Source organism: Hemiscyllium ocellatum, unplaced genomic scaffold, assembly GCF_020745735.1.
Source record: "Hemiscyllium ocellatum isolate sHemOce1 unplaced genomic scaffold, sHemOce1.pat.X.cur. scaffold_2136_pat_ctg1, whole genome shotgun sequence".
NCBI lineage: Eukaryota > Metazoa > Chordata > Chondrichthyes > Orectolobiformes > Hemiscylliidae > Hemiscyllium > Hemiscyllium ocellatum.
Window position 1 is genome coordinate 65,718 of NW_026867982.1, and position 8,614 is coordinate 74,331.

The window sequence follows — 8,614 nt, forward strand, 5'->3', positions numbered from 1 at the left end:
TCCTTATCGCTGTAACTTGCTTCAGTCTCTACAACATGCCTTGTCTCGATAGTCTCCTCCTCCAATAACTGCAGACGTAAGGTCTGTTTCTGTGCGGCATGATTCTTCGGCCGAGGTTTCCTAAATGGAATGAGTCGCATTTGCCTGTATTTGGCCCATATCCCTTCAAACCTTCTCCTCTCCATGTACCTGCCCAAGTGTCTTTTCCATGTTGTAATTGTATTTGTTTTTACCATTTCCTCTGACAGTCCATTCCGTCTATGCACCATTTTCTGTGGATAATTTTGCCCCTCAGCTCCCTCTTTAAATCCTTGCTCTCTCACCCCACCTTTATGCCTCTAGCTTTGGACTCACCTACCCTTGGCTATTCACCGTACTTAGGCCCTACATTGTTTCATAAACCTTCATAAGGGCACCCCGTGGCCTCCTCTGCCCAGGAGAAATATTGACGACAGTGTTACCAATATCTCCAACTCATGTACTCAAAGCTCTGACCAATGAAGACAAGTGTGCCAATTACCACTTTCAACACTCTGTCCCCCTGTGATGCCAGTCCAAGGAACAATGTAACTGCACCCCTTGGTCTCTCCCTTTTCTACAACACTCTCCAGGGCCCAACCATTAACTGTGTTAGTCCTCCCTGGTTTGTCTGATTAAATCCAATACCTGAATTAAACTCTATCTTTCATTCCTTGGCCCACTGGCCCAGTTGATTAATATCCCCTTCGATATCTATATTCCCTGCCCACTCTTCCACTAATCTTGGTATCCACAAACATACTAACAGGGACTGCTCTCTTTTCACTCAGATTGTTTATGTAAATGGTGCACAACAGTGGTCCCATCACCAATCCTTACAGCACACTGCTGGTCAGAGGCCCCAGTTTAAACAACAACCCTCTCCCACCATCCTCTGTCTCTCACTGTCATCCCATTTTGTATCCAGTTGGCAAGCTCTCCCTGATCCTTTGTTATCTACCGTTACTAACCAATGGATCATGCTTCACCCTGAACAGGGGTTTGTGGAGCCACAAACAACGTCTGTTGCTCCGCCTTTGTCTATGTTTTTGGTCACATCTTGAGCAAACTCCAGTCAAGTTTGTGAGACATGTTATCCCACGCACAAAGCCATGCTGGCTGTTCGTAATAAGGCCTACCTGTCAGAACGACCTCCAACAACTGACCCACCCTGATGTCTCGCTCATCAGCCTGTAGCTCCCTGGCTTTCTCTTGCAGCCTTTCTTAATTAATGACACAACATTATAATCATAGTCAGAGAGTCATACCGCACTGTTCGGTTAACACTAACCATACTCTAAAACGGATCTCATCCCACCTACCTGTTTCTGGATCATATTCCTTCATACCTTTCTTATTCCTGCCCTAATCCAAATGTCTTTTAAACATTGTAAATGTCCCGACATTCACCCCTTCCTTGGGAAGTTCATTCCACACACAACCCATCCTCTGTGTAACAATGTGCTCCTCATGTCTTTTTTTTATATGTCTCTCCTCTAAACTTAAAAATGTAATGCCTTGCCTTGAAACTCCCCTGTCCATGGGAAAGACAACTCCCATTAACTCGATCTATCCTCCTCATGATTTTATAAACATCTATGAGGTCATCTGTCAACATTCAGGTTTCAGTGAAAAATGCCAACCTGTTCAGCCTTTCTTTATACTGAAGCCTTTCATACCCAGCCACATCCCAGTAAATCTCCTCCCAACACTTTCCTGCTTAATAATATCCTTCCTATAACTGGTCGACCAGAACTGGACACAGTATTACAGAAGAGGACTCACCAATGGCCTGTGTAATCTCAATATGGCTCCCAACTCCTATATCCAAAGGACTGAGCAGTGAAGGCAAATGAGGCAAGCACCTTTTTTTAAACTATCCTGTCTCTCCATGTTGCAAATTTCAAAGAATTATGTACCTGAACCCTGAGGTCCCTCTGTTCTACAACACACTACCGAAGGACCTACCATTAATTGTATAAGTCCTGCCCGTGTTTGTTGTACCAAATGCATTCCCTCACATTTATTCAGATTGAACTCCATCTACAGTTTTTCAACTGTTCACGCATTTCATCAGGATCCCATTGTCATCTCAGAAAACCACCTTCACTGTCCACAATGCCACCCTCCAGACTAACAGCCTACCACATGCAGCTCTCTATGGTACAAATATCTCTGCTAGGGGCCCTACAATGTCTTCACCAGCTTCCCACAATGTCCTGAGGTACATTTGATCAGGTCCTGGGGATTTATCTACCTTTGTGTTTTAAACCCTCCAGCACCTCCTTTTCTATAATGTGGACTCATTTCAAGACATTGAGTCATAGAGATATATAGCATGGAAACAGGCCCTTCAGACCAACTCCTGCATGACGTTTCTAGTCACATTTGCCACAATTTTGCCAATATCCCTCTAAATCTTTGCTATTCATACACCCATCCACATACCTGCAAATAGCCTCCCCAGATCTACTTTAAAAATTCATGTCGAATACTATCTTGCTCCATTGAATAACTTGAACTTGTGGGCCAGGCCTTTCCTTTTCCATCACTATTTTCAAACGAATACAATTGTGGTGACTTTCCAAAGTGCTCCCCTACTAACACCTCAGTCCCGTTCCCGACCTTGTTTCCCAAGGGGAGGTCAGCTTTAGCCCCATTCTCCAGTTGGGCCACTTACATAATGACTGGGAGTTTCAGGAACACACTTAACAAATTCCTTTCATCCAAATTCTTAACTTAGTAGGAATCCCAGTCCAGGTTTGGAACAGTTAGGATCCCCTATCATTACAACCCTAATATTCTGAGAGATATCTGAAATCTCCTGACATATTTGCTCCTCCATCTCCCATTGCCTATCGCTGTAGTCCGACCATAGAAAACTAATGGCCAATTTTTATTTCTCAGTTCCACTAATATCGTTTAACTGGGCGATCCTGCATGAATACTCCCTCTAGGTCCTGCTGGGATGTTTCCCCCAGTCAAAACCACCAGCTCGCCTCCTGTTTTGCCTCCTGTTCTATCCTTCCTGCAGCATCTGTCTCCGGAACATCGAGCTGCTGGTCCTGTCGCTCCCTCAGCTGTGTTTCTGTAATACCTATGGTATCCCAATCCCATGTTCCCATCCATGCTCTGGGTTTATCTGCCTTATCTGTCTGGCCCTTTGCATTGAAATAACTGCAGTTTAATCCACCCGCTTCCCTCATTGTCTGCTATGTTCGTGCCTGCCTTGTCTATTTATATTGCTCTCTACAACATCTGTACCAGCCTCAAATTTCCTTCTGGCCTTACAACTCTTTGGAGTCTCACAGCCCTGCCAGACAAGTTTAAATCCTCTCGAGCAGCTCCAGCAACGTTCCCCACCAGGATATGGGTCCCCCTCCTGCTCCCAGTTCAGGTGCCTTCCCAGCCCTGTCTACCTGTGCTGACACCTTCAGACATCCAGGGACTTGCCCACCAAGGTCCCTGTGTCCCTCAGTACTCCAGGAGGACCGACCATTCATGATGGATATCATTCGTTTATTAGACTTCCCACAGTGCATTGCCTCACAGTGATCAGAAGTAAACTCTGTCTGCCATTACTCTGCTCAGATTATCATCTGATAGACATTAGACTGCAGCCTGAGTCCATCCCCCTCACCATGGACAACACCCTCATCTTTCATGTTATATACAAACCTACTTATGTTACCTTCTGCTTTCACATCCGAGTGATTAATGTCCATAATGTCCAGCATGGCTCCTGCACAGATCCCTGTGGTCCACCCGCTGGGCAAAGGCTTTCAATCACAAAACCAACCCTCCACCAATTGTGGAGCCAATTTACCAACTTACCTTGGATCCCATGGGATCTTCCCTTTTGGACCAGCCTTACGTGTGGGACCTTGTCAAAGACCTTAATGAACTCCATGTAACCCACATCATCTGTACTGCCCTCATCAATATCAGAGGATAGTTGTCCAGCAGATCCATACAGACAATCCTGACTGAAACTGCGGGGGTATCCGATTCTGGCGAATACATTGTAGAGGTGTTCTTCTTCCTCTTTTTGCAGTTCTGGTGTACTGCAGTGTGTTGTGGCCCTTTTGAACCGTGTCTTGATGCAACTTCTTTTGTGTGTGTTGGGGTGGTTGCTTTCGTAGTTCAGGACTTGGTCTGTGTGTGTGGCTTTCCTGTATACCTTTGTTGTGAATTCTCCGTTCGGTGTTCTCTGTACCATCACGTCTAGGAATGGGAGTTGGTTGTCCTTTTCTACCTTTGTAGTGAATCGGATTCCTGTGAGTGTGGCATTGATGATCCGGTGTGTGTTCTCTATTTCTGTGTTTTTAATTATTACAAAGGTGTCGTCCACATATCTGACACAGAGTTTGGGTTGAATTTGCGGTAAGACTGTTTGTTCTAATCTTTGCATTACTGCTTCTGCGATGAGTCCAGAGATGGGTGAGTCCATGGGTGTGCTGTTGATTTGTTCACATATTTGGTTGTTGAATGTGAAGTGTGTTGTGAGGCACAGGTCCAGTAGTTTGAGTATGCCGTCTTTGTTGATAGGTTCCCCGTCTTGTTGTCTGTTCTGTACGTCCAGCAGGTTGGCTATTGTTTCTCTGGCTAGGGTTTTGTCAAGAGAGGTGAACAGTGCTGTTACGTCGAATAGTTTCTTCCTTGTCTATGTGTGTATTTCTGATGATGTCCAAGAATTCCTGTGTTGACTGTAAAGAGTGTCTGGATCTGCTGATCAGGTGTTTCAGTTTCTGTTGTAGATCTTTAGCCAGTTTGTGTGATGGTGTTCCTGGTAGTGATACTATGGGTCTGAGTGTGATGTCTGGTTTGTGTACTTTAGGTAGTCCATAGAATCTGAAGGTGTTGTTGCTTTCAGTTTTCATTACCTGTAGGTCAAACGTGGTTATCTATCTTTTTTTGTAGTTTCTCAGTGTGTTGTTTATCCTATTGGTGAGCTGTGGGGTGGGGTCAAACACCACGCAATTTCATCAACAGATGCCTCAGGGAAAGACAACAGAACGAGGACATGCCGCGACCCAAAGGACTGGCCATGTTACCATACGTCAAGAACATTTCTGAACTGACAGCCAGACTACTGCGACCACTCGGACTCATAACAGCACACAAGCCAACAGCCACTCTCAGACAACAGCTCACCAGAACAAAGGACCTGATACCCAGCATGAGCAAAACCAACGTAGTGTACAAAATCCCATGCAAGGACTGCACAAGACACTACATAGGACAAACAGGAAAACAGCTAACGATCCGTATCCAAGAAGACCATTTAGCCACGAAACGACACGACCAGCTATGCTTAGTAGCCACACACTCCTATGACAAGCAACATGAATTTGACTGGGACAACACTACTATTATAGGACAAGTCAAACAGAGAACAGCCAGGGAATTCCTCGAGGCATGGCACTCATCCACAGATTCAATCAACAGACACATCGACCTGGACCCGATATACCGGCCACTGCAGCGAACAGCTGGAACTGACAACCGGAAGCGGCAGAGACAAGCCACTATAAATGCCGGAGGAAACATCACAGAAGCGCTTCACAGGAGGCTCCCAAGCATTGAGGATGTCACCTAGACAGGGGATGAAACGTCTGCAATACAAATTCCCAGCTCGGCGAACAGAACCACAACAATGAGCACCCGAGCTACAAATCTTCTCCCAAACTTTGAAGCCCTTTAGACTCTACAAAGCTCCGTCGTGAACAAGCCCCCATCTCTCTATTTCCTTTGCCTTCTTCAGTGTCTGCAACTCGCTGTATCTTCCAGTAACGCTCTTTAGTTACTGCAGGTCTGCCTAGCTCCCCAGATAACCTGTTCCATCCCCTACAGCTCCCTCAATCACTGTAAAACCCTCTGCTCTGTCTAATCCTCCTATTTCCCACTGTCTTCCAGGTACAATGGTGATCCTGGAAGAGACCAGTGCGGAATGGGATGTTATAAATCTCAGCTGAGGCTTGCGGCCTACCATTACCTGGGAGTCACTAAGGGAGAGAATCTGAGAGAGAGCAGCAAAAAGCGGGAGAATATAAATCAGCAGTGAGGGTCAAGGCCGACTGGGACTTGGATCTGGAGAAACAGCAGAGCAGGACGCTCGAAATCAGCACCGAGTCACAGAGGGAGTGACCGTGTGAGGGAGCAACTTGGAGCAGGAGCTTGAGGCTGACTCACACCTGGGAGAATATAAATCAGCACTGAGGATCGAGGCCTAGCTGTACCTGGGAGTGACAGAGACGGTGAACCTGTGAGGGAGCAGACTAGAGTGAGAGCTGGACGATTACACGTCCGAGGAGACACATCACTGTGTGTGCACGAGTCCCTCCCTTGTTCTGTGTTTGTGTGTGTGTGTACGTGTGTGTGTCCCCTTCCCTCGCTGTGTGTGTGTAACTCTCCTCACTGTGTGTGTCCCTCCCTCGCTGTGTGTGTGTGAGCATGTCCCTCCCTCAATGTGTGGGTGTGAAAATGTCCCTCCCTCACTATGTGAGGCATGTTCCTCCCTCACTATGTGAGGCATGTTCCTCCCTTGCTGTGTGTGTGTGTGTGTGTGTGAGTGTGTGTGTGTGTGTGTGTGTCCCTCCCTCGCTGTGTGTGTCCCCCCCCTCGCTCTGTGTGTGTGAGTCCCCCATGCCTCGCTGTGTGTGTCCCCTCCCTCGCAGTGTGTGTGTGTCCCCATCGCTCGCTGTGTGTGTATCCCACCCATCCCTCGCTGTGTGTGTGTGTGTGTGTGTGTGTGTGTGTGTGTGTCCCCCCTCCCACGCTGTGTGTGTCCCCCCATCCCTCGCTGTGTGTGTGTGTCCCTCCCTCGCTGTGTGTGTGTGTGTCCCTCCCTCGCTGTGTGTGTCCCCGCCTCGCTGTGTGTGTGTCCCACCCCCTCGTGTGTGTGTGCGTGTGGCCCCTCCCTCGCGTGTGGCCCCTCCCTCGCTGTGTGTGTGTGTGTGTGTGTGTGTGTGTGTGTGTGCGCGCGTGTCCCCCTCCCTAGCTGTGTGTGCGCGTGTCCCCCTCCCTCGCTGTGTGTGCATCTCCCCCTCCCTCACTGTGTGTGCGTGTCCCCCCTCCCTCGCTCTGTGTGCGTGTCCCCCTCCCTCGCTGTCTGTGCGCGTGTCCCCCTCCCTCGCTGTGTGTGCGCGTCCCCCTCCCTCGCTGTGTGTCCCCCTCTCTCGCTGTGTGTCGCACTCCCTCTCTGTGTCTGTCCATCCCTCGCTGTGTATGTGTGCGTGTCCCTCCCTCACTGTGTGTGTGAGTCCCCCTCCCTCGCTGTGTGTGTGTGTGTGTGTGTGTCCCCTCCCTCGCTGTGTGTGTGTGCGTGTCCCTCCCTCGCTGTGTGCGTGTCCCTCCCTCGTTGTGTGTGTGTGTGTGTGTGTGTCCCCTCCCTCGCTGTGTGTGTGTGCGTGTCCCACCCCCTCGCTGTGTGTGTGTCCCACCCGCTCGCTGTTTGTGTCCCACGCACACGCTGTGTGTGTGTGTGTGTCCGTGTCCCTCCCTCGCTGTGTGTGTGTGTGTGTGTGTCCCTCCCTCGCTGTGTGTGTGTGTCCCTCCCTCGCTGTGTGTGCGTGTGTGTGTGCGCGTGTGTCCCCTCCCTCGCTGTGTGTGTGTGTGTGCCCATCCCTCGCTGTGTGTGCGTGTCCGTGTCCCCTCCCTCGCTGTGTGTGTGTCCCACCCGCTCGCTGTGTGTGTGTGTGTGTGTGTGCGCGCGCGCGTGTGTGTCCCCTCCCTCACTGTGTGTGTGTGTGTGTGTGTTTGTGTGTCCCCATCCCTCGCTGTGTGTGCGTGTCCGTGTCCCTCCCTCGCTGTGCGTGTGTGTTTGTGTCCCCTCCCCCGCTCTGTGTGTGTGTGGGTGTGTGTCCCCTCCCTCGCTGTGTGTGTGTCCCACCCCCTCGCTGTGTATGTCCCACCCGCTCGCTGTGTGTGTCTGTTTTCCCCCCGTTCCTCACTCTGTGTGTGTGTGTGTGTGTGCGTGTGTCCCTCCTTCACTGTGTGTGCACGTGTGCCTCCCTCGCTGTGTGTGTGTCCCCCTCCCTCGCTGTGTGTGTCCCACCCGCTCGCTGTATGTGTGTGTATGTGTGTGTGTGTCCATTCCTCGCTCTGTGTATGTGTGTGTGTGTGTGTGTGTGTCCCTCCCTCGCTGTGTGTGTATTTGTCCCCGTCCCTCGCTGTGTGTGCGTGTCCACCCTCCCTCGCTGTGTGTGTGTCCCCTCCCTCGCTGTGTGTGTGTGTGTCCCTCCCTTGCTGTGTGTGCGTGTCTCCCCTCCCTCGCTGTGCGTGACCCCCCCTCGCTGTGTGCGTGAGTATGCCCCTCCATCGCTGTGTGTGTGTGTTCCTCCCTCGCTGTGTATGTGTGCGTGTCCCTCCCTCACTGTGTGTGTGCGTGTTCCTTCCTGGCTGTGTGTGCACATGTCCCTCCCACCCTGTGTGTGTGTGTCCCCCATCCCTCGCTGTGTGTGTCCCCTCCCTCGTTGTGTGTGTGAATCTCCCCCATCCCTCGCTGTGTGTGTGTGTGTCCTCCCTCGCTGTGTGTGTCCCCTCCCTCGCTGTGTGTGTCCCCCCATCCCTCGCTGTGTGTGTGTGTCCCTCCCTC